Source organism: Onychomys torridus, chromosome 14 (genome assembly GCF_903995425.1).
Source record: "Onychomys torridus chromosome 14, mOncTor1.1, whole genome shotgun sequence".
Taxonomy (NCBI): Eukaryota; Metazoa; Chordata; class Mammalia; order Rodentia; family Cricetidae; genus Onychomys; species Onychomys torridus.
The window spans coordinates 56,497,978-56,525,869 of record NC_050456.1 but is presented as its reverse complement, the minus strand read 5'-3'; the positions used below and the strand labels follow the sequence as shown (position 1 = coordinate 56,525,869).

Genomic DNA, 27,892 nt, shown 5'->3' with positions numbered 1-27,892 from the left:
ATATAATAATAATAATAATAATAAATATACAATTTATATGAACATAAAGTTTTACATGTATATTCTAATCACATATATAAATAAAATGAAACTTTATTTAGGGGCTTGTTCACCTATTAATAAATCTACCTTTATATGTATGTACTTGTTAAATTGGTGGAACAAATTCCCTTTTGGGAATTCTTAAATTTTTTTTCAATATGAATACACAAATGTGACTGGAGGAGGCATATTGAAATAAAAGAATTTTTTAACTCTCAAAAAAAAAAGTGGCCAAGGGACTGAGGGGAAAATTTCATAGGTAAAGTGCTTGACATACCAGCATGAGTACTATAGTTGGACTCCCAGGATCCATGCAAAAAGCCAGACATGGTAACAGATTCCTGGAGCTTACTGGTCAACCAGTCTAGACTAACAGGCAAGTCTTAGTTCCCAGTAGGAGACCCTGTCTCACAAGGCAAAGTAGATAGATCCTGAAGGATGACACCCCATATTGACCTCTGTCCTCCCCACACATGCATATACATATGTGTACATGTGTGTGCATGCACAAACTCTCACATAGTTGTTTCTTTTTTTTTTTTAAAGAAGTTGCCAAGGAGAAGCAGTCTACAGAGGTGTGGACTTCCAAGGGCTGGGCATCCCCCACAAATGTACAGCAGGGGTTTCATACAGCTTCCATGTATGCTCTTTCACGGGCTCTCAAACATCAAAGCAGACATCTGGTGGCCTTCTATTGAGCATTATGTCAGGCCACCTATCAGGAAGAAAATCACAGCAAAAATCGCACCTCCCCAATGGCATAGCTCATCCCCTAGTCTCGAGAAAGAATTAACTTAAGGTTGTCCCTTCTCCAAGAACAACACACATACATGGAAATATTTCTTTCAGCTAAGTCTTAAAGTGATCTTCCAGCAGCAAGGAATCTCTTGAAGGCTGAGCTTTATCTGGACTCCCCAAACACAGAAGAGTGGGCCTTATAGTGAATTTCATCCCTGAAATGAGAGCCCATTTATCTATTATTGAACCTCCAGCTCTGGTGTTGCATGATTTTGTTCTGTGATGACAGTAACTCTAGATCTCAAGACAAAGCAGCAAGTAGTGGCAAATGGGTTTCAGACAGCCTGAGAGCCAACAATAATGTGAAGTGCAGGAAAAAAAAAAAAAAAAAAAAAAAACAGTAAGGACCCAAAAGGGCACCTTTATGATCTAGATCACTGCTGTACCCACACACCTTCAGGGGCCTTTATGCACCTGTAGGAGCTCTGGTTTGAAGAATGAGTTTTGCTGACAAGAGAAGAGTCATTCAACCTGTTATGTAGACAGAGACAAACAGCTTCCTGTTCATATCTTAGAGATTCTGAGTGTAAATATAGAGGTAAGACAGTCTGTTCGAGTCATGACTTTGCTACTTATTGAAAATAGCTTTGGCAAATTTCTTGGTTCCAACTTCTTTTTCTACTGTATGGAAATAGTAATATCACAACCAGGTTTGCTAAAACCATCTTTGCATTCCTCTGTCACACAAAAAATCTGCAGGCTCACAGGAACTAGACTTAGGGCACACTAACCAAAAACTTATTTAGTGCTACATAAAAAGAACCAGTTTCATGCATGTTAAGAACTATGGGTTGGGGATTTAGCTCAGTGATAGAGCACTTGCCTAGCAAGCCCAAGGCCCTGGGTTTGATCCTCAGCTCAAAAAAAAAAACAAAAACAAAAAACAAGAACTATGTAAAAACACAATAGAGACTGAACACGTAAAAGCAGAGTTTGAGAAGTGGTAGAAACAGAGTCACCTGCAACTGCATAGCAAGTTGTAACATCAGCTATGAGATGGGACTCATATCACACATAGGAAATAAAGTCATGGGAGATAAAGGTGTGAGGTGAGCATGTTTTGGGAGTTCACTTGAAGCTTGTTTGCTGAGCTTGGTTCAGCTAATAACACCTAGTGCTTCTCCTGAACAAAATCATGTATAATTAGAAGAAAACTACTATGCTCACACCGTTCCCTAATACATCAATTGCATTGGAACAAATTTGCATTTTCAAAACAAGCATTATATCAGAACTGACTTCCCTAATTTATATGACTGTTGTGAGGATAAAGTGAGATGATCCATATAAAGTGGTTAGCGCAAAGCTAGGCACATAGTAAACATTCAGGAAACACTGATTGGAATTACTAATGTAATGTAATGGCTCGTTGACACATTCCTGGTACATGGAATGTGACACATTGAGCTTCTACTGACTTGTTTAGGCCTTCAGGCAGAAGACATCTCTAGCAGAATAACACTTCCCAACTTTACGCCATAAGGAGTACAGCTACAGCAGTCTCCCCCAACCAATAGTACATGGACTTCGGGAAAGTCTTCACATGCAGTGGACACTTCCAAGGGCCAGGCCTCATATGCCAATTTCCTGAGGAAAGAAATAGGAGTTTCCCCCACCCCCAAAAAAATTTCCAATATGACCCACGAGAGAGAGGAATCTTAAGGAACAGCAGGAAATCAAGAAAGGTGTTGACCTAGATGAGAAGATGCCCAACATTTGGTAGGACTGACAAAAACTCAGCATAGGAAAGAAATCCATCAAGCGTTGTGATGGACATCTTCCTAGACATAGGCTTCTTTACTTCCTCCATCTCCAACAACACGGAGAGCGTGTATGGCAGCTTCTGGATTCAAGTCGACCGGATGAAAATCTTGACTCTTACACATGCTCAGTCAGGCATGTTAACTGACCTCTCTGAGCCTAACTTCCCCATGTGTAAGTGGCAACAGTCCCCTTACCTAGAAGAGCTGTTGAAAAGCTCACAAGGAGCTGACATGTACAAAGCACTGAGCAAGGTTCCTTGAACACAGGAAGTGCTGATCCACACTGGCAATCTTAATTACGGTATTACTTCAGCCCAGTGATTCCGTTGTGGGGGTAGAGGAGGGATCTGCCTTCTTTCCAAGAATCCCTGGCTCTCCAAAACACTCTACATTCTTGGAGTTCATGCCAGCTGGAAGACTGTTTCAGAAGAGGTAGGTTGTTTCCCAGAGTTTCAGCAGAGGGAGTTCTATAGACTTTATGATTGAGTACCTAGAAGAGCTGTGGAACAGAGATATCCTGGTACTCTACTTCAGGGGGCACTGGGGTGGAAGGCAGGGATGCCTTTGGGCTTGAAGTCAAAGCCCCTGGTGCTTTGTTTTTCTAATTTTCTAATTTTCAAAAGTTGTTGTAAAATATCTACTACATAAAACCCAACATCTTAGTCTGCTTTTGTTGCAGTACCAGGAACTGAACCCATTATCAGTAAGATGTTCTACTGAGCCACATTCCCAGCCTCTTCTTTTAAATACATAACTTAGATGCATTACATCATTCATAATGGCATATAAATCTCACCACCATCCGTGTCCAACATCTTCTTACAAAACCCAAACTCCCTGACTCCATGAAGTTGACTACTCTAGGGACCTCATATAAGTAGACCCTTGCAGTACTAATCCTTCTGTGACCGTTTTGTTTCATTTAACACAATGCCCTCAGGGTTCACCCATGTTGTGACATATGTCGTAATTCCCTTCTTTGTAAAGGATGAAGTTCTTATTGTATGTGGAAATTACATCTCACTTATAGAAACCTGCTTTGGACAACTGGTTCTCCAGCCTCATATCAGATACATGACCTTGGGCTACTCAGTCCCTCTAAGTCTCATTTTCCATACCCATATTTAATGGGACTAGGAACACCATTACACGACCAGGTTGCTGTGAAGTGTGAATGAAAATGTAAATGTGGCTGTACCTCATAAACATCCAAGTATGGTGTGATTCATTTATTCAGTCCAGAAATACAAATCAAGTATCAATTCTTTATTTGCCACTATGCTAAAGGATTCGTTAACTCCCTAAACACAATGGGGTCATTAAAGAAAAATTTAAAATGTACACCCACAGAAGACAACTGCAGGTATCCTTAGAATACAGAAGGACTCCTGTATTGCACATTCACCACTGAGGCAGGACTGTATGACTTTGTATGACCTCACTAACTCTGATTGGTATAGCCAGTGTTAGTCCACTTCACACCAAAGAAACCAAGGTTTGGAAGTCTACTTCCTGAAGTCTGTGTGTAACTTCCTTAGATTTCAACTCCATTTCTCTGAAATTGAAGCCCTTTCCCTCTAGCATGTCATCCTAATTATTCTTTCCCACATTCACCTAACCACCCAACTCAACTGCCTTGTAGGACAAGGAGACAAATTTCAGAAAACTAACATGGATTTTTTTTTCCCCATGACCAGTGGGTAACTGGTGAAAATAACTAATAGTCATTAAATATTCCAAAGCATAGTGTGTATTGTAATATTCATGATATCTGCCACAGGGTGTGATCATGGGATCCATATTTCAGAGAGAGAAGGCAAGCTGGAGTAACAAATCCAAAGACAAATTTTATAAAAATACAGCACCAAGCAAAGAATGAATACTAATTTCTTGGGGACAGAATGAAAGGGGGCATAGGATCTGTGGTCCAATAAATGTAGAAGGCACTGAATTTTTAAAATGTAATCAAATATCTAAAACTTCAGAGAAGTTCATCTATAAGAATACACACTTGTTACACTGTGACCTCCAAAAAAGATACTGTCCTGCTGGCCATAGGTGATGTGTATTTTTGGACTACTAGACACTTGCTGGAATAAAACACCGACTTATCACAGAGTGAATTTGAGAAAGGCTGGCTTTGAGGTTTTCAAAACAGCTGTAAGACTTCAACCTCACCACCAGCCTTCATCCACAGCCCATCTTTGTTCTCAGTGTGAACATTGTATCTGGTTCGGTTTGAGATATCTAACACTCACTGGCCAATTACTGCATGTCACACTCCAACTTAGGCACTAGAGACTCGAAAAGGGTACCCTGCATGCCATTAGCAACAAATCTACCAAACCAAGAAAACACTTGTAGCCCATGGGGTGGCTGTTCAAGGCCATCTATTATTGTGCTTAAAGCTAATGGGGGATTTAGGATTGATAGACCATGTTCAACATGTTTGCTACAGAAACATGAAAGTAATCCTTAGAGGAAAGACAGCAACAATTAAGTAGAAAGAAGCCCTTTCTAAGAACATTTTATTATAACTGACCACTGGTCAACTGACACCCCTGAGGGTCAGACTCCTGGGGAGACATGGAATATAAAGGAAGGTTTGAACTCAAACGCCAATGTGTTCAGAAGGCTACTCAACTTCTGTGACCTCATCACAGCATCCATTTCAGAGTTTTCCAGTATGTCAAAAGAGGCTCATACATATAAAATGCCTAACCACCTGGATGGCTCATCACTTCCCTTTTATTTGATTAATAACACCCTGAGATTGTGTGCTAAGGAAGAGGTTGAAACTACACATGGACTTAAGATAGAAGAAGTATGAGGATTGTCTAGCAGTGTCTGCCAGTGGCTTAGAAAGGAAATTTTGCCTTGAGTTAGCATTCAACTGAATGCTGTCCACAGAGGCCTGGTACCTTAAGAAGCCAAAAAAGCAAGCTCTTCTGTTATTCCTTATTAACCATACCATACACTGTTGTTTTTTTCTCATTTTCATAAAATGAGCAAGGCTGCTCCTCCCCACTTGACCTTCTTTGTCAAGCAAAAGGCTGTGATGCTCTGGACCTAACAGACAGGTTCTGACACCTTTAAACAAAGTTTACTAATAAATCCCTACCCCCATTAAAAAAGGCAGGGGGGCTCTTACAGACCTTCCCTAAGAGAGCTCAGAGAGCCAGGCAGACATCCTTCCAAGAAGAGGGAAAGTCTCTACAAGGACTATCATGTGGTTTTTAAGAGTTCTCATTATTATTAATCACCATTTTTTTTTATCTTGCAACAGCTGTGGTACTATAATTACAAGTGGTTTAAAAACAATACTACCAAGTAGGCTCTGTTTCTGAGTGAATAAAAGAAAAACAGAATTTCCAAAGTGGAAGAATCTTGGGATGTATTAAATCCATCCTTTTTGTTTCTTGGGGTTTTATTTGTTTGTTCTGTCTTACTCTGTAGCCCAGCCTAGCCTCAAATTTTCTGCAATCCTCCTGCCTCAACATCCTGAATGCTGGGATTATAGGTATAAGCCACATGCCAGGATTCATCCTTTTTGTTTTCAAGTTCGCTTCATTGACACACATTCCTTGCACATTAGCCATGCCCCAGCAACAGTAGGTAATGCGCAAGGGTGGTAGCAGATGAACAAAGTCAATACAAGACTTGTACTCTTGAAGTTTAAAATCTAACTGCAGAAAGTACCCACATCAGCCCATAAACCAGTCATGCACAGTAAATACAATTATTGCCATAGCATGGCATAGGATACTGTGAGGCTGAGAAGAGAGAGCACAAACCAAAAAGCAATGTCTCCATGTCTCCATACCTAAGCTAGTATTCAGGTCATCTCTCTCCTGGCTCACTCCTTTATCCATGGTTCCACAGCCAGGCTCTAGGGCATGGACCTAGGCTCTGGACGAAGTCATGGTAAGAACATAACAGGAAAAGAAAGCAAGTGGCCAAATCTCTGAGCTTTCACAGAGACGAAGCAGAGCAGACTGGGGAATTACTTGTATCTATGGACACCTACTCATGCATCTTATCAGTGGACAGTGTTTTTAACTGCCCCCCCAGCCAGTTCCTAAAAGCTAGAGCTTGGACAGTTAGGACACCCAAAAAGAAAGGAAAGCTTCCCTCTTACTAGAAGAGTATGGAGGAGGTGGGCCCTCCCCACAGGCTGAGCTCTAATCTATCTGCTGTCTGATGCTTTGGAATTAATCAGACAAATCCCTTGACAAATCTGAGGCCACTATTAGACAACAGTAATATCCCACTCAGAGTAATCCAGACAAATACATTCAGAGAGGGGGAGTCCCTTGGGAAACAGACGGTTCTCATGTTACAGGCCTCCTCCTAAGAACACTGGCATTGCCCTGCCACCCCTCCCCACCCCCACAGATGTTGCTTCCCAACAGCACCATAGGCTACTGACCTGATGGCTACAGGCCAGGAGGCAGAAAGGTTGGGGGAGCAAGGGAGGCCTGGAATCCCTCCCCGTCTCTGCCACTGACCTCATTTTCCACCAGAGGATTTTTCCTTTTGAGGTCCTGCTTGTTTATAAATCATGTCACCCCAGTGCACACAGGGCTTAAGGCAGGCCTAGGCAGGAAGTAGAGAAAAGCCAAGGGGCTTGGAACTATGGCCCTAGATTCTAATCCTGAGGGAGGTCAGAGTGATAGGAACCGTGTGTTAGTCTCAAAGAGAAGTTGAAAGTGAACATTAAGAGCAAGGCATACCCCCAAGATTATCCCAACTTTACATTCTTACATCAGACACAAGGGACTATATATTCTGAGGTGGCTTCGAAGTACATGGCTCTCACTGTATATATGACCTTTGGTGGGTTTCTTAACCATCCTGAGTCACCTGCCTCAATATTTTAATCCCTCAAGTATGATGAGAACCTATCAGGAAAAGACTGATTTTCATAGTACAAGAGAATATGGTTCTTCAAACTGAAAAAATAATATATACACACACACACACACACACACACACACACACCTATCAGGGGGGGATAAAAAGAAAAACACAAAATAGAACTGTTAGCAGCTAAAAGCGCACATGGATAAATGTGTTCTTTACTTTAAAAGTGGGGGGGGGGATCAAACATTCTTGATAAAATGTAGACCTGCAAATTTGACTCGAGAAAATTGAGTATGATAGAAATAATGGCCATGAAAAAATATTCCAATGGTGGAAGCTATCTAGATAAAAGCCTATAGGCACACACACAAATAACTGATCAATAAATCAAATCTTCGTAAAAGAAGACATGTGAAGCAAAACTGATCTTGCTAAAAAATAATTCAGTAAAGTAAAACTGAACTGTAATAATAAGAAATGGTTTATCTAAACTTGGAAAAAATAGATTTAGGAATTACATGAGACCTACTTTGGTTGTTTCAGAAAAATGGCCCCTTAATTTTTCTAGGCTCAGTCTAATTCTGACTATGCTGGTGTAAAGGTAAAGAACTCCCAGGATTGAGCTATGCAATCAAATCACCTTGATAAATGCTGAATAAAAATAAAGTATATGCTTTTAGAGGTCGCATCTAGCTACAGGTTTTTATTTTCTGGTAACAGTTCAAAATAAAGGGGGAATGAAAGTATAGAAATACACCCTTCCTGATAAGAACATACATGGAAGCAGCTACCATATACAGCTATGGTTCTTAGCTAACCACTTCTGTTTACCTGTAGAACAGTCAAAGCATTGTGAAGCAATTCCAGAAACTAATGGAGGTTGATTAGTTCTAATTTTACCCACGAAGATACATATATATACCTGACACCTCTGGCGCCCCATATCCTTAAATAGAAAAGGCATTTTAACCACCCCAAAGAAACACAGCACAGTATCAAAACTGTAAGAAGTTGAGTATGGTGCCACAAAAATCATACTACATGGTGCTTCTTTTTCTTGTTTCTATGGAGAATGGTGATGCTTCACTGTAGTGACTGTAGTTCGAGGATAGACTGGGGAGTCTTTTGTGATTCAGTCTCCCTCTCTATAAAATGTGGAAGAAACACTGAAGTTATTCACAGTGCCTACGACATACTAAGTCAGGAAATGTTAGCTTCAAACCCAGGAAGCACTATTCTTGGCCAAGAAGCCGATCTCCCCCCCCACCCCACCCCCACTTCAGACATGATCCCCAAGCTAAGGACTCTTTAAATACTCCAAAATACAAATGTCCTTAGCAACAATAGCTAGAGTGTGGACTGATCAGAGCAACAGCTGATTTCTTCTTGTGTGGTAGGTGGGTGGGTCTGACAGGGAAGGAGCTAGAACGTGAACTCCAAGAAGAAAGGGCAGATGTTCGGCTAATGTTCAGCTGATCTCTGGGCTGTGGGTGGGTGGGCTGTGCAGCTATTTGAGGAAGAAGATGCTCTGGGCTGGCAGCAAATGACATTCACTGTAGCTTCCATTGCCTAGTTGCTTTCATCTTTAACTTCTTCATAAGAAAGCACCCCTTAAGCAGAGATTCTTACCCCAGGTCCTTGCCTTCCAAATTCTGAGTTCTGTGTGTCCCCACTTCCAGACAAGGTCAACTGCCCCAGCCTATCCCACTGATGATGCCTCCCTCCCTCATTCCTGCTATCCATCCATTCATCCATCCACCCATAAGAACCCAGAAACCATAGTCTAAGCAGATAAATAAAAGTGAAAGACACAGTTCCTGCCAACCTTGTCCTGAAGCCACACAACTGATGGTGGATGCAGACCGCTCTCCATCTTCAAATGCCACCACCTCATTCTCCTCCTATTACTCTCCCTTCGGTTGTTCTTTCTATCTCAAACACTCACACAGGAAATTTTACAGTTATTATGTTTAGGTTTTCCATAGCAGTATGCTCCTCATATTCACAAATGCTCATTGCATTTGTAAACTCAGTGCAAATACACACCAAGTATACTGTGGTCACTACTGATTGTACTTGGCCAACAAGATTTCTGTGGAATCAATCACTTCCCCTTAATCATATACCTTTTCTTTGGTGTAATGCAGCATAGGTGCCACCCAAGTTTTGATTCTAGCCCTCAAGATATTGTAAGGCAAGTCGCCTTGCCTCTTTAGAACACAGTTTCTATTATTTATATATAAATATATATATAAAGAGCTTGGGAAAGGCACATGGAAATCTACTACTTTGTGAGCCAACTTTGAAAAATGAGAGTTAGTAGGGTGATAGCTTGCATGACTGAATAATGGTGCATATAATACTCCTGTATTATTAAACAAAACTCCCAGTGACATGGGTGAGATACCTCCTAATGGGTTGTTGGTCATGGAGGCCCCAAAGGCTCTTAAAACAATTTATGCTCTTACCAATTCTTGCTGAAAGCACCATACACTGGTCATGCAAGTTACAGAGAAATCAAGCTGGGACTGAGGGGGAAGCTTTTTCCTCTATATAGATTTTCATAGTTCCGAAAGGTCTAACATAGGCTGCCAAGTAAGAAAAGGCATCTGTATTCTTACCTAGCTGAGAACTCTATGAACTACAATACCAATCTGCCAGGCAGGTTGTAGTAACTGAAACAACAATGGTACAACTGTTGCGAGAGCAACCAAGCACTCCATGATCCAAGAACCCTCTGGTTGGTTTTGAAATCCACTCCACAAGAGGAAATTCATACATAACACTATAATCCTAGCTTTAAAATCCCTGGCTCAGGAGGTATTATGCCTTAGGAGGGAACTTATTAATGTTATTTAGCTAAGTTGACACAGCGCTGGACTGCCATCTAAATACTTATATTTAGACCAAAAGACAAATGCTATTCTCAGTCTTAATTATACATTTCTCTTCCAATGAATGGTGAGGGCAAAGACACATATTTGCCTGAGATAAATGAAAATAAATAATGATCAAATGTTCAGTGTTAAGTAGGACATTCATACCACCTCCTCCAAGTAACAATGTGGAAGAAGGGTATGGAAAGGATATAAGTACCCTAAGACAAGGAAAAAAGCTGTGGAATTCTATCTTCTGGGCTTTATATAGCCAATTCATTCATAACCTGACAGCAGAAACAGCTGCTTAAAATGGTTCTGCACAAGACTGAGCCTATCAACAACCACCATATATAAGAGACGAATCCACATGACCCTATTCTTAGGCTACTGGTTCTGGAGGAGTGGAAGACATCTTCAGCTGTTTATCCACTGATGAGATCACTATGTATATGGACCAAGGGATAATTACAAACTCATGGTCACATAGATGGCCCTGGTTAAACCCATGGATCACAAAACAAAACAAGATTTAAAAAAAAAAAAAAAAGACATGAATGTAGGAACATGTTTAAAGGGAGGTAGGGGTAATAGTGATGGGAAGGAATTAAGAAAGGGTGAGAATTACAGTAATCTGAATGGTGTGTGTGTGTGTGTGTGTGTGTGTGTTGTCATCAAAGGACAAATCTAATAACTTATCTTTTAAAAATAGAACTTTGATGCTCAAAAGACTGAAGAATAATAAAATGCTTATTTTATGGGGACTATATAAATTAAAATTCTTATTTTTGCAATTTAATATGAGCTAAAAAAAACTTTCATGGAAGTTTGAAAAATGGGATATATTGACAAGAGATCAACAACAAAATGACTGGGGCTACTGGGAATTTCCTGAGTTTAAAAAGATGCAAATAATATGGAATTCCAACCCTAGATGTCTACGGCTCACAATAGTAGAAGTGGGGGGAAGTGTGGTGGGTTTTTGTTCCCTGAAATATTGTGTGTTCCCCGAAATAAACATATCTGGGGTCAGAGAACAGACAGCCACTAGAACAAAGCCAAAAATGGTGGCTAGAAAATAGGAAGAGTAAGCCATAACAGAAGTTGGGCGGTGGTGGTGGTGCACGCCTTTAATCCTAGCACTTGGGAGATAGAGCCAGGTGGATCTCTGTGTGTTCAAGGCCACTTTAGAAACAGCTAAGCATGGTGACCCACGCCTTTAATCCCAGAAACCCAACCTTTAATCCCAGGGAGTGGGGGCAGAAAGAGAAAGGTTTATAAGGCGTGAGGACCAGGAAGTGAGGAGTTAAACATTTAGTTAGTTAAGCATTTGGCTGGAGAAGTATTCGGGCTTTGGAGCAACACAGTTCAGCTGAGAGCCTTTGGGATGAGGACACAGAAGCTTCCAGTCTGAGGAAACAAGACCAGCTGAGGGACTGGCGAGGTGAGGAAACTGTGGCTTGTTCTGTGTCTCTGATCTTCCAGCAATCACCCCAATAACTGGCCTCGGGTTTGAGTTTTATTAACAAGTACCTTTAAGATTCATGCTACAGGGAAGGGTAGCATGCAAATCACTTCTACAGAACAGGTAACCAAATCATGTTGGAGCAGAGCAAACATCAGTCAAAATGTGCAGGGAAAGGGGGAAAGTTTAGAATACAGTTGGTGAAATGGGCCATAGCCTACATTCTAGAGACACCCCAGTTAGGCTAACCATGAAAGGTTTGAGTTGTAATAGTCATGGAGACCACTGTTCAATGCCAAATAGAATAGGAGGAGTAGGGAGAAGTATCTGAGAACTGAAGTGCTATATCAGTTGTCTGTCTAAGTTCTTTCCATAAGCAGACAGATGGCTTGCCCTCTTCAACCTGTCTCTTCATCAGTAAAGCCAGGTAAACAACCATATGGTAATGGTGATTGGAAGAATGAAAAGAAATCATTAACACATGTACTTAGACCAGTCCCCAACATATTGTAAGTGCTTCCTGAGAATTTGCTAACCACCTCATATACTAAATTTATCCAATTAAGCAGCTGATATACGTAAGACTTTGGTGAAACCCAAATGCGCCATGGAGAGCTACTCATGAGCAAGCACAGAGCAGGTGCTGAGCACAGCTCCATCTTTGTCCTGGTTCTTGTAGCTGTACTCCTGATCCTCAGCCAGCATCCTCTGGCTAGGGGAGCCCCTAGTATGAGAATGGTGAATCCAGGAAAGCTTTGTATTATCTTGGCCACACCCCCGAAATTCAGCTTTTATTATGCCAGCCACAAAAAGGGACCCCTGGGCCTCAGAGACCAATCTTCATCCTGCCTTCAGAGCATTCATAGAGTAGTATGAACATGTCCCTGTCTTTCTCACCACCCTTAACCTCAGTGCCTCATCTGACACACAGTAGGCCTACTAATAAGTACTCATTGAAATAGGATATAGTACCTTTCAAAGAGCATGTCAAAGCCTCAGTGAGGGGACTTTTATGAGCGTGTATGCCCATGTAGACTGCATTTCTTGGTTGCAGTCACACACCAGCTGGGTCCCTAAAACCTCAATTTTTTTCTGCTTAGAAAAATGTTAGAAGGCATTCCCCCCCCCCCTTCTCCCTAGTCTCCCCATTCTGACTTACGCTGGATAAGCAACTTCAGATTGCTGAACAGCAACACACAACACAGCTGGGTGAAAATTCCTGTGTCCTGAAATTCCTGGAAAACTATGCTGCAGAGCAAGCATTTGGAACATGGGCACAGCCCCTATTCCCAGCCCCAGAGAGTCAGATATGGGAGGAGGGAATTAAGCAGGCTCCCTGGGTTCAGCCTCTACTTCCTTACGAAAGCATTTTGCCTCCTATCCAAGCACCCCACCCCTAGGCAGAGCTAAAGAAACCACAAGTGTATTAATTACCAGCACTTACATTGCTAGTTGAACAAACCCAGTACCCGGTATATGCTAGGCAAGTGCTCCATCACTGAGCCACAACCCTAGCCACTTTCTCCTTTAAATCCCAGACAATCCTAAATGGCAGGCACTATTATCATCCCGTGTCACAGATGGTAAAACTGAAACACAGAGAAGTGAAGTCCTTTGCCCAAGTTTGTACAACTAGCATGTGGCAGAGCCACGCCATCTCAATCCCAAGCCACATGTCAATCCTTGCCCAACTATTAATGCTTCTCCTGGACCTCTTCTCTCATCACTCCTCATCCAATACATACTCTTGTGTCACAAGCCCACACAACAGCTTCCCTCTGGCCTCTTGGTTTGAAGCCTTCCAATCACTAACTAATCATCATGCACACTGCCCAGAACTTCATATCTGCCTCTCACTTGCCCCGCTGAAAAACTTCCAAAGCTTTTCAACTATGAAAACTGTTCAAAATCCGTATAAAGCATTGAAGGCCTCCCCAGTTAATTGTTCTTCTCATACTCTCCCATTGGCCCCGGGTCGTGACACACAGTGACACCGAGTCCTGCAGACAGCATCAACTGATTCCTAGGATTTCCCCAAATGCTCCTTTCTGCCAGACTGCCAACCAAAACTTACAAGGCCTGCCCCAGCATTTCTGCTGTGAAGTTTCTTCTCTTCCTACTTCAAACTCCCTTTCTCGGCTCTGGTCCTACATCTGGCAGTTCCGATGTATGTGTGCCTCTCTGCTTGATGGGTTTCCAAATTAGACCCTAAGGTCCTTAAGGCCAGAGATCACACTAGTAGATAACAGTCATTTACTTAGTGAAAATTCAATAAATGAACCTATTCCAGTAAATAGAAGGCATAGTTCACCACATTGATGAATATACATCCAAGTCTACTTTGCAAAGGACTTCCTTTTATAGAGCCTAAACTTACCCCTAGTAGGTGGTTTTTCAGCTGAAAACAGCTCTGGGGTAATATTAGCGAGTATGAGGCCTCCAAAGGCTAATGTATAACTGGGTGCCTTCTGGAGCCCCTTGGCCAGATCAGCAAGGCTGCAACACACACAACCAAAGACCATTGAGAACACCCCACCCTGGCATCAGGGATATTTTAGAATCAACCTCCATCTGACAGGTGGAATGAGACACTGTTACAGTAGTTGTTGTGGAGAATGTAGATTTGAGTTCCACTCTGATAAGTGGCCTCCAGTCCTTTCTGAACAAAATCCCTTGTTAGCAAAGAAAATCTTTACAATAGTCTCCCTGTAGTGAAATGTTTATGTATGAACAACTTGCATATGTGATAACTGTGTTCGTCTATCTCTTTCTGATATCATTTTTAAAGAAGCCGCTGACCTAGTGCCTTATATCCCACATCCCTTTGAAGGACAGATGTACATAATAAAACAGGAGACAGAGTCTGGCTGTAGAGAGGCCCAGAGCCAGGGAGTCCTAGAGTTGAAGGTATGTACATGCTAGCACATACTCGGAACACTCCTCCCAGGTCCACTCCAGCACTCTCACCCCACAGTGATAGAGCTTGACAAAGCCTGTGATCTGAGGGCCAGCAGTTCTATCATATCATTCTTCCTTTGTAGCTCTCATTCCTTCAACTCTTCTGCCTAGGTATCTACGTCCTCCTATGCATGACAGCTTCTCCTTGATCTAAGGACAATTATCCTGTTCCCAGTGAGGCTCATCTTCTCCAGGGAATCTACAGGAACTAATGGGTCCTCTCCATCTCCAGTGACAACAACATGCATGTCTCAAACAGCCATTTCACACGCATTTGCATGATCCCAGGCTGGCGGCTGCCTGTAATTGTTACAGAAAACCATTGGTTTGTAAACAAAAACCACCACCAAAAAACAGTCTTTTGAGTTTATTCTCAAGCAGATTCAAACCTAAGAGAATGTGTATATGCTTAACATAGATTCAGTAAAAGCTGTCCCACATAAACACTACCTTTCCTGTTGAAAGAGATGGTGTTTCTGATGGTAGCCTGTGTGGTCTAGGTGATGAATGACTTCAGTGATTCCTTTATTTGATAGATACTGTTAAGTTCATATGTTAATCAGCCCTTACCTACCAATATACAAATGCAGACATACAGGTATACACTTTCTCTCTCTCTCTCTCTCTCTCTCTCTCTCTCTCTCTCTCTCTCTCTCTCACACACACACACACACACACACACACACACACACAATGTTTCATTAAAGTGACACTCCTATTGAGTGTCTTCTTTGTATCCGACATGATAGTAGCATACAATTCTGCATAAATATCCATTACAAAGGAAAGGAAGTAACCCCCACTTCTTAGTTTCAAGCTTTATAGTTCCCAAGCAAAGTCCATCCTCACATACACTCTTGCAACAAGAGTGGGAAACCCCAGCTGACCAAATGCAATGCGTATGAAAGATAGGAAGGACAAAGAGTGCCAACAGAAACATTAAAATGTAGCCATTGGTTACATATGTGGAGAGAAATAGCCCTGCTCTGCATTAACTCAAGGCTGAAAACTGGAATGAGCACATCCTAAACTTTCTACAGCACTAAAATCCTAAACACATGTCAACTCTTGCACAATGTCATTGTAGAGATGGCCACATCTACTTCCCAGCAGATGTGTGTGGTCCATGAAGCCTGGGCAATTCAAACTCACTTCTTGAACTCAAAACAATGTTCACAACTTCTTTTAAAAGTAACATTTTGGGGGTGGGAAGGTGGCTCAGTGGTTGAGAGCACTCAATGCCCTTTCAGAGGTTTGATTCTCAGCACCTACACAGTGGCTCACAACCATCCATAACTCTAGTTCTATGAGATCGGAAGCCCTCTTCTAGCCTCTGCTAGTACCAGGCACACCCATAATACACAGACATCCAGGCTAGAAAAAAACACTCATACATATAAAATAATTTTTTTATAAAGCAAATCATTTTAAATCATAAAATTTATGAGATTTTGTTCCTTTTTCTTTGCTATCATGTCAGTAGCATGTCAGCTGACATAGATTTAGCCAAGAGACAAGAATGGCCTCACTTCTTTGAGGTCCAGGAGAGAATTTGTATACTGAATTCCAGTCTATCCTAAGATGGGAACAACTTCTAGCACAGCCTAAATCACTCTCTGGGAGACTTCTGTCCAAGAACATGTGGCAGCCAGGGTAACTTGTTGGAGTAGGAAGCATTTCTGAACAGGGCATATGGTTCCAAGGCCAGTTTCCAGGAGCTACTGCTCTACACTGTTTTATCTCATGGCCTTATCTAAAAAACAAAAAACAACCAACCAAAGCACAACAACAAAAAGAAAACTAAAGCATCCTACTAGGCTTTATAGCCAAATCCTCATACTTTTGGTGATACACACAACTCAAACTATCAGATTGAACTTGTCAGAGAAGTCCAGTTAAGTTCCCTCTCCCTCTACTTGACTGCATTCCAGAACTTCTCATCTCCTTGCGGAACAATTCAAGCTTTCCAGGAGACTGGAAATGCAGATGCTAAATCTAGGTGAGAGCAGGAGACAACACATCTTGGAGAGATGGAATAAGATAGCCAACAGGGCTTGGAGTGGGCTCACCATGAAACTTACTCTGTGCAAACTCCTTGTGAAGCAAATGACTGGAGTGTAAGACACTTGCTTACTACAGAACAACACAGAAGAGAAAGCTAGTTAACTGAACAACCTAATGTACCTTGGAGCAGTGCTGAGCACCAGAAAGCACTGGATTGGGCTAGATTAGTCTTTCCTACATTATTTAAAATGATCACACATGGGCTGTGGAGATGTCTTAGTAAATAAAGCAGGACAAGCATGTGGATTCTATTTCCTAGTATCCATGTAAAAAGCTGGACATGGTAATCCACATTTGTAATCACAACACTAGGAAAGATCCCAGAGGCTTGCTGGTAAGGTGGTCTTGCAGAGTCAGTGAACTCTAGGATCAGCAAAAGACTTTGTCTCATAAAGTAAGGTAGAGAACAATACTGGAAGACACCAATGCTGACCTCTGGCTTCCACAAATAAGTGAGCATGAATGCATGTACACACAGGTAAGTAGGTAAGTGCACTCATACACACACACACACACACACACACACACACACACACACACACCAATCACATAGTTAATTCTAAATAATGAAATGCTGTGTGCTGCTTACAGGTTCCAACCTTTCGAGAATGCAACACACTGTGGTCAACAACAAAGTTCACACTCTAGAACTGTACAATAAAGTTATAGAAAATACCACAAAAGAATCTTATGCTTGAAGTAAGGTATTCAGTTGGGCCACATTCATAGCTATCCCAGGGTGCATATAGCCCTCAGGCTACATATTGAAAATGCCTTCAATAGCAAGAGAACCCCTTACATATTTTTCTTTGAAATGGGGTTAATTCAAACACACATACACACACACACACACACACACACACACACACACACAAATCTAGAAAGGTCAGGACTCAGCTATCCTTGAATTTATCCTCCTTACGAACATGGCCCACAAAGAATTGATTCAGTGGAATGGAACAACGACAATGTGGCTGGGAAGCACAGTGTGTCCTAATAACAGAAATTTCTGATACTCTGAGCAATCAGAGATACATTAAACTAACCTGAAAAAGCACCAAGCCCTTCACCATTACAGGTGACTACAGTTGACTAGTCTGATGTTGGTGGAAGGGTAGTAGTTAGAATTAAGCTGTGACAAATAAGTAGTTAAAACTAATCAACCTCAGAGTTGCCTTAAACTCATCATCCTTTCATCCTTTAAAAAAATGTGCTTTGGCTTCTAAGGGAAGATCATAGCTAGACAGCCGTAGAAACACACTAGAACTCCCTCCCCAAAAGGTCATACTTCTAACCTCATAGACTTCTTCTGTACTTCAAAAGCCCCCCCTTCATATTTCAGAATACACCCCCCCCAAAAGAAGGCAGGCTCCCAGCACCTTTCTATTCCATATCATCTCTATCCAAGCTGCTGTCTTGTCTTTTCCAACCCAGATGGAGCAAATACACTGCAGGAGGATTAGTCTTTCTAGGAGCCCTCGGATCAGAGTCTCATCAATCTCCAAGCCCACTCTTCCCCATTCCTTTAGCCCTTCAGAACTAAGCACACAAGAAACAGGGCCCCATCTGGAGCGGCAAAGAAGCTTCAGAAAATGACACAGGAGGAAGAAACCTTGAGTGTTCACTGACCTCCCAGCCTGGCTGGCTCTTTTCTTGCGGCTTGGATCACAAGCAAGTGATTTCAGCTCTGCTATCCAGCTTATCTCAGCTCACAAGTGGTGCCCTCATTTTTATTTGAAAGCAACTTATTAAGTAAATAAGCTGTGCACTCACTGGGCGCACTTTCTCTGTGTTCCAGGGCTGCAGGCAACATCCTTCCAATCACACCTAGAGGAGCAGTTACAGGGTTGTCTGGACTGCTGTCTTCTAGGGCAGAGACTCCAGCCCCAGTGTGCCCAACAGCCACAGGACTGTGAAGATCCTTTCTTCTTCAGATACTGCACTGTCACACCAGGCAACTTCAGGAAAATCAAAGTGGCCAATGAGAGGCAAGACGACAAGAAAGTGGTGAATAATGTCTCACCAAGAAACTTGAAGGAAAAACTCACTTGTCATTTTTGTAGCTACCAAGATACTGTATTTGGAAGGGGTAGCTTGCCCTGCAAGCATGAGGACCTGAGTTTGACCCCCAGAACCCTTATTTTTAAAAGTATGTATGGGGTGCACTGAGGACATGAAAAGAGGTGGCTTTTGAAGGTTCACTGGCTAGCCACTCTCACCTACTTAGTAAGAAAGACCTTATCCTTAAAAAAAAAAAAAAAAAAGACAAGAACAGAACAGAATAGAACAATAATTGAGGTTTTCAACTATTGTTGAAAACATGCACACACATGTACATTCATGTATGCATACACACACAGGTGTGCACATACACTGTATTTTAAATGTGTTTCACAGCTGGAAACCTGCACACCAGGAGCTGAATGGCCCCGTAGTTCTTGCCCTGCCTTTCTGCCATCAATACAACTTTCAGGTCATTGTTTTCCTTGCACACTGTAGAAACATCTCCCACAAAAGCTAAAAGCAGTCATCATTTCTATGACTAGATGCAAAGCAAGGTTTATCACTGAATAGATGTAGAAAGTTCAGCCGGATGACTATGAGGTCAATTTATTTTTAAAAGCGATTGGTTCCTGGGATTATAAAGAGAGAGAGAGAGAGAGAGAGAGAGAGAGAGAGAGAGAGAGAGAGCTCGCTCACTTTGGAAAACACACCAGGCGGGAACCTCACGGACAGAGGTCAAGGTCTGTGAGCAGACACAGACAATGACACATTCAAAGGGGCCTCATATCGCTTTTAAAACAGTCACCTAAAGACACCAGTTCCCGGAGAACAGCAGCATTAATGACAACCCCCTGGCAATGTCACTTTCCAAATAGATCACGAAGACAGGCCTGGGGAGCCACACTTTGTCCTTCTCCTCTGCTGGCCACTGCCTGTCACCTGTAACAGAGTCCCCAGAGAGCTAACCAAATCCAAGATCCCCAGCTCAGCTAGAAAAGCCTGGGAGAATGACTAGAGTTATCCTTCCATTTAAATACTAGCTTGTTCCTCTGAATCTGCAGCAAATGCTTGCAAACAATTCCTCCCTTTACCCCTGGATATTCTCGAAGCTACTTCTTCCTGCCCTTTACAAAGTGTATTCCTCTATGCCTTCCCCCACCCACCCTCCCCAGCCATAGCTTTTCCAACTCTGTTGGCTACAAAGTGGCGCTTGTCTGTGATGAAGTACTGTCACTGGTTGGAGGGAATCACACACGCACACACCCAGAGTGGCATTGCTATCACTGGACAGCAACGAGTCTTCTCTACCAGGACGGGTGCATAGAGGTGGTACCTGAAGCCCATGATATTTGGGGGTCCTTGAGAAAAAAACAAACATTTTCAAATATAAAATGAATTCTGAGGCCTTGAAAGGGGCTCATGCAAGTTAATATTTAGCAAAGGTTTAACTTCATCATCATAAATCCACCTCTGTCATCCTGCCCCTTCCCCTACACACACACACACACACACACACACACACACACACACACACAGGAAAAGAATAAACACAGAAGAGGGAGTTTGGTTGCGTCAGATGTGAAGGAAAACAGAAGGCAGCCAGAAACCAGGAGTCTGACAGAAAAGAACCTCGGGACCTCCATTTATCACCAGCCATGAGTGGGTGATGGGCATCTCCTGGTACCTAGGAACCCAAAGGTAAGTCTGAAGAGGCTGTCTTCCTCTGGCGATGCTCCTCCAGATGCTGTAGTTCTGCTCCGACTGCCTGGAGACCCTCGGGTCCAGTCTCCAGTTACTTCGCTGCAAATCAAGGTCTTGAGGGTGGGAACCGAATGCTAATTTTCATCTGTTTTCCCTTTCTCTTCTATTCTCCCTTGCTCTCCCCAGCTGGGAACAGCAAGGCTCCTGGGACTGGCCCAGCTGATAACCTCCTGCACTGGGAGTTTGACATTTTGCTTATCTTAGACATCCAGGGAGGCAATGCTCCATTTCACGATGGAGACACAGGCCATTTGTGTTAATGAGGAGAGCTTTAGTGGGAGTAAAATGTCATGTTGGGGGTCTGGGAGCTCCATTTCGAGAGAAGGCAGCAGCCAAGCTCAGTCTCACATCTTCTACACATAACAAGTTCAATGACACCCTGGGGTCTGCATCTCCTCACCCATTCACCGAGGTGAAACCTGCCCTCTGCCCTTTGTGGGTTGCTTGGGAGCCAAAGGCAGACAAACAGCTGTGAATACAGCCCAACTGAAAAATCATAGTCAGCCACCCCTTGCTTTTGAACCGGAGAGATGGCAATGATATTTGATTGTGTGCCCCCTGAGGTCCCCTGCCTTCTGTCTCTGCCATCTTTAACACTGAGATACAGGAAAATGGCGGAGGTAGGCAAAGCTCAAAACTTCTGTGAAGCCTCGTGTATAGACACTGTTCTTCCCCAAAGTCTATGCAGATAGCTTCTGACACTTTATCTCATTCAATGGCCTCCAAAACTCTGAGGTCTGCTTTCTTATGGCCATAACAGAACATAATGAAGAGGGTGGGCTCTGAAGCCAGAGAGTCTGGGTACCAACCCCAGATTTGCCTTTTGTCTGTAAATCTTAGATTATTTAACCCCATCTCTCACTTTTCTTACCTGCAAGATAAACTGTAAGTTGTGTGTCAAGAGTGGTTTTGAGGGTTGCAAGGGCGACCACATGCGAAGCAATTATAACCATACGGATATCAAGCAAATGCTCTGTGGTTATTAGGAGTTGCTGTTGTTATTCACTACTGTCCATGAAGCCATTGAAGCATCACAAACTTTATCCAAATACACACAGTCTATGAATGGACAAGACCAGATTTCAGTCCAGATTCTTTTCATCCCAGGGATCACACTCTTAGCCACTTTACTAAATTTTGTTGGAGTTCCAAATTTCTCTGCCCCTGTTTCTTCATCTGCTAAACAGATGTTCAATAACATCAGCCCCACAGGAGAGTGGGGCTCAAAGGAGCCAATAAATATGAATGCACCTGAATGTTAGGCAAAAGTCGATATTCTACAATGGCAATGGCAATAACCGCTCCAATACCACTTTGTCCACAAAAGGGCAACTGACCTTGAGCAGAGACACACCCCACAGCTTCTCACTTCAGTTACACTCTGAGGTCTCATTGCTATGGACCAAACTGCAGAGCCAGTGAGTACAGGGGCAATCCAGTGGGCAGAGGGCATATGTACAGATTCATCCCATCCCCCAAGCACAGCCTGCATCCCACTTCTCCTCATGAAGGAAGGAGGTGGCAGGGGGCGGGGGACTCAGCTGATGGGCAGCTGCCCCAGGAACTAGAAAGCATCTTTTCCAGGGCAGCCTGCAAAGGGAGATAGGGGTCTTGAAAATAATTAGCCCCCAGTACTGGGGGCCTGTGGCATCTCATTACCAAATGCAAATTCAAGTTCACGTGCCACTCCAAGACTCCTGTCACAATGCCTGCCTGACCCTCAACCTTGCTGAATGTGGACCAAATCGTTCCCCCACTGCCCACCCCCTTTTCAGCCTGCAGCTGGTGTTCGGTCTCTGCAACGGGAAAGAAGCTGCTCTCAGCCCACTGGAGGGAGAACAAGGAAAAGGGGGTCTTATTTCTTTAAGGGAGGAGGCAGGGATATTATGGGAGGGGGGAGATTAGAAAAATTGTTCTCCCTCAGCAGTTAAAAGAGGGATAATTGAAGCAAGTGGCAGGCGGCTGTTCTGCCATTTAGCATACAGCATACCCAGGAAATCTCACTTGGTAATCAGTAGGAGAGGAGGGAAAAGGAGCAATCAGACCCCTATTCAAGCTCCGTTTAGCGTTTAGCGACAGCCCCTGCTGGCTGGCTGGCTGGCTGGCTGGCTGACTAGCTGACTGGATGGCTGGCTGGGCTGGAGAGAGCAGGGGCTGATCCCACAGAAAGCATGAATTGGTGGGAAGTCAGGGTGCAGAAGCACAGAACCTCCTCTGTGTACACTATAAGACCTTTCTGCTCTACTGCCTTCTCCATCCCACAGAGAAATGTTGGGAAGGGAGCTACCTTTTTTCCTCTGATTGTTCACTACATCCTTGTTCCCCGGCTTCCAAGGCCTGAAGAGTTAACACCGATTGCCATGCTAAAATTGCAACGGAGTATACACTTGGGAAAAGCAAGGGAGATGGTCATGTTTTACTCCAATAGGAAGTTCCAACCGGGGCATCCCTGGTACCTTAACAATGTGCTGAGAACCTCATGAATGCTTAGGAGTAAGCAGCCTCCTCTAGGTGGATGCCATTCTCTTGTTTTGAAAGTTGGGAGAAGAGTGGTACAATTCTCAGAAAAAAAGAAAAGTCATTGACCTTGGCTTTCTGGAAGGCATACAAAGACCACACAGCAGTGATGAGACATCAGTCAAGCCAAATGCCAGTCAGCCAAATGGTATGTGTCATAGATAGACCCATGTTATGAGATTCATTCCGGAGAACAGGTCAGTCTAAACCTTGTCCATTGCTCCCTGGTTCCATCCTCCCTACAGCAAGCTGACTTCATGTTAAATGAAGTCTTCAGGGAAACTGGGACTAAGCTTTATATGCCTTGGCAGTGAATCGATGCTTCACAACTTTGAGCTTGCTGAGAAATTCAGAGCATGTACTTTCATAACTAAGAATACTTCAAAAATAATCATCTCAACTCATTTTGAGGTAATGACAAATTTTCCATAGCCTATGATGGAACTTGTCCCTAGAGGAAGCTGGGGACACCTATTCACTCTCTGGCCACTAAGTTTCAAGGCTCCCGTCAGATGGAACTAGACAAAAGGGTCAGTGAGAGTGCTGGACCATGCCCTCACTAAATTCCAAACCACATTCATCATTTGAAAACTGCTTTGTCTTATCTGCCCTTCCTCTGTCCTCACGTTCATTTACTGGTTGGGAATTAAAGCGCTTTGTTTATAAACATAATACCTAGAAGTAAGAACCTGAAACCTCTTCTCTACACAGTCATTGTGTGCCATAACACTTAGTATGACTGTCAGTGAGAACCTGAGCTACAGATGAAGCTTCCCTGAGTTCAGAAGTCAGTTTGCAGCCAGAGTTCACAATCCTTCACCTGAAAGAGAAGACAGTGTGTCCACTACCTCTTACCCTTGGGCCCAGGTCCCCCACATCAGTTATCTCTGTTGTCTTCCCCTCTTCTGACATGGAATCAGAATAGCCCAAAACACATACAGAGATTGGTACATCTGGGGTGCAGCACAGACACATTTTGGAGCCATTGAGGTATGTAGAGCCAGAGAGGTCAAGCAAACAGCAACATTGCAGGTATGCTACAAACTAATGGACTACAAAGGCCATCTCCAACAGGCCACAAGTAGACCACAGGAAGCTACAAGATCCCACCCAGCTGCCCCTGGTTTCAGAACAGGTAAAGTACAAAACAGACCCTCATACATTCAAATGGAAGGGTCCATCCCACAAACTGGGACAACTGGGTGCTTGATACTAGGCCCACTAATGTGGGAAACGACCCTAATTTCTCCTCTGTGGTATGTGTGATCTGATGAGGAAAGAGGTGTGGCTACATGTCCACTACCCCCTTCACATTATCTTTAGGGAAATGGCAGGCATTTGTTTAGGCTATTTATCATGTTTTATGTATATCTGCTTGACACTTAGAAACTACTCTGACTTTTCCCACTCCATATTTTACAGGCAAGAAAGTGTTTATGCTTATTCTACAAAACTTAACAATGTGTGGAGGCCACGGATATTTTGTAACTGCAATTTTGTGACTGGTCAGACATGATGACAATTCCTGGGGTCAGCAGGCTTCATGTCATCCATGGTAAATTCTTTTTCCTCCCAATTACCATTTTCACCAAGACCTTTGGGTCACTCTGTTTTCAGGCTAGCCAGCTGTGAGTTATCACAGAGTCTGTTTGCTCTGCTTCTTTCTGTACGGAAGAAGAGATCTGAACCCTGAACCTCGCAGAAAGAACAATTATTAAAATATTCATATTGCATTTAAGCCTTAGAAATCAACTGCATTCAATGCGAAGAAATTCCACTGAGAAATGAATACCACACATACACAAATAAATAAAAAGAAAAAGGAAAATTTACACACATACATACATACATATATATATATTCTTCCTGCTGAAAGTGCTGATCCAAACCTGCCGGGAGGAAATGAGTTCTTTTGAAACACATACACACACATACACACACACACACACACACACACACACACACACACACACACAAATGCAATCAGAGATAATCAGCAAGTTAACAACACACTTGCAGATGCCCTGGTCCCTCAGAAGGAAGAACGCCAGCTTTCAATGCCAGCGCTGAGAGCAGAACAGATCCTCTGGGCAAAGAAGAAAACAAGCCATCCTGTCAGCATCTTCTTCAGGCAGAACGTTCTCCCAAGCCACGAAGCTCTGGAGGTCAGTCAGCTCTGAAGGCACCTGCTCGTAAGAAGCCTTTAGTAACTGTATTTCCAACAGCATGTTTTATGTGTTAACTCCAGTCCTCTTCTCCACCAATTTTCAATGAGGAAAAATCAAAGCCTACAAGGGTGCCCCACCTTTGAACGCTACAACATGACATGTCATCTAAAGATGTGCTGGACACTTTTCATAGCTATCTGGTGAAGCAAGTGGTCTGGGGACCTTGGGTTGGATATGTCTGTGGGCCTAAAGAGATAATGTATGTGCCCAGCATCTTCATTTCCTAAGATCTAGTCACAAGAAGGGAAATGTACAACATAGCCTGGTAGAGGACAGAACAACAGGGGATTATTCTCACAGTAGCCCACGTACAACCTACAATGGAGCCTCCTCCCCAGTTCCCAACATGTCACTCTCCAACATGTTCCACCTGTAAAATAAACTTAGTTTGACTTTTAAAAAATATTTTAACATAGCTCATAGTACATAACATTTGCATCAAACATAACCTGCTTTATAAAGGATGGACAATTCCCAAAAGGAATACCCACAGATACAATGATAAAAACAAATCCCAAAATATGCCCTTACCTGAACAGAGGGAGGAACAAGATACTTACCTGGCCCCACCCTCTTGATATAGTTGCAACAGCCCATTAAGGGAAAACTATTTCCTCCTGAACAAGAGAATGAAGTATCTGGCCTGGGTTAAGACCTAATATTCCAGTTGGGCAGGTCAGTGATGTGATTAAGAGACCACCACGCAGAGAGGCAGGACCACTCTGGGAAGGCAGTCTCACCTTAAGACACTCAAAAGACAGAGCTGGAATAATTATTTCTTTCATGAGATAATCTTCCTTCCTAGAAGCCTCACCTCCTAGAGTAGTCCCCAGGAGCCACTACAAGGTGCGGCTGGGTCTGTGAACCTTTCTGAGCCCTTCAGACAGGCATTGCTAACTTTTCTTCTCTTCTGTCTTTTGATTTTAGATCCTAGTCATAGCCTAAGTATGCTTTTCCTGGCACTTTGGGCTTCCTTACTCTTTCTTGAAAACTCCACTCCCTACCATGCGGCTGCCTGTTCAATGTGGTTGACTTCCATGCCAGATTATCTCAAAGGACAAGGATTGTTTCCTTCTCTCTGCCACTGGGAAGCTGCTAATAGTTACAGCTTGTCTACTATTTGTTTGTTTGTAAACCTAAAATTTTTCCTCAGGCTTCCATTTGAGTCCATCCTTCAATCCTTTTATTAATGAGACCAAGAACCCCAAGAGAGACCCTGGTTTCCAACACCACTCTGACCTCTGACCTCTTCGACCCTGTACCAAGGAATTCTTCACCTTGACTGTACACTGGGATCATATGAGAAGCTGGAATATTAAAAATAGCATTGCTGGGATCCCGTGCGCCCCCCCCCCAGAGATGCTGGTATCATAAGCCTAGGTATGGCTTGAAAGTTTCTCAGTTCCTCCAAGGTAATTTCAATGTCCAGATGGGGTTGAGAACCACTGATCTTCCTTAAAGAATGGCACCACCTCCATGGAGGGGCCCAATGGGTTGACAACACAAAACATCTCAAGAAGAATCAGAATGTAACTCATTCTCATATCCTACCCTCTCAAGATACACACCTGTCTCCTCAGTTCTCACATCCTTGGTCACCTCAATGATTTCTCTTCCCCAAATCTAAGACTATAGTGAGTGCAGGGGGTCAGAAATTTATATATTATTTGTGTTTGTCATATTAAAGTACTTCCTCACATGTAATGCTTGATGGAAGTTAGGAAGTTAGTGTGGAAAGGCTGAGGCAACTAAGTTCTCTACAGGAAAATGTTTCTCTCTCTCTCTCTCTCTCTCTCTCTCTCTCTCTCTGTCTCTCTCCCTTCTTCCCTCCCTCCCCCTCTCTCTCTCCCTCCTTCACTCTCTTCTTCCCTCCTTCTCTCTATCCTTTACTCCCTGTCTCAAGTGGCAGTTGGATGTAGGCAGTTTTCCAGTGTCGTTTGAGGACTTCCACTGGATGAGGCTCCAGTCCAGCCCTGTGTCCATCCACACATATCTCAGTGTATGGAGCACTCAGGAAAGGAAGTCATTTCTAAAGAGGAGCCTCATAAAATAACCTCATTGCTAGGACAAGGAAAGGCGGCTCTCCAATGATTCCTTGATGGCCTTCTAGCTGCCTCTCATGGGCTAAGGGGTGGCATAACAAGACTGAATTGTAACAGGGTCATGCACAGACCCTAGAGTCCATCCGTCTCCATTCTCTGCACAGGCATTGCTTAAGCAAAGGAAGAAGATGGGATCCAAGTCTCCGAGACTCAGGAGTGGCAGAGACAGCCCCCTTGCTTCCAATCCCTCTCTTGCTTCTCTTTCTGTGCTAATCCTGCTGAGCTGTATACACACTCTGCAGTCTACTCCACCTAGCCCTTGGAGTTGAGTCAGAGTGCACGGTTGAGTAGCCTGTACTCTCTTCCTGCTGAGATCCGGTGCCTTTTCCATTGAGAGCAAGGAGACCAGTTTCTACCACTTCCTTGGAGAAGACAGAGGCCCAGTTATATAGCACTCTGCTGAAGCTGCGCTTGCATGTAGAACTGGTTTCAATCCAGACCTTCTGCCTTC

General features: G+C 43.2%; 1 protein-coding gene across 29 annotated transcripts in view; it reads right to left on the bottom strand.

Annotated features, from left to right (window-relative positions):
• Nrxn3 (neurexin 3) overlaps positions 1-27,892 on the bottom strand; it is a 1,610,845-nt gene that overhangs the window by 1,511,737 nt on the left and 71,216 nt on the right. The gene's annotated exons all lie outside the window — the stretch shown is intronic.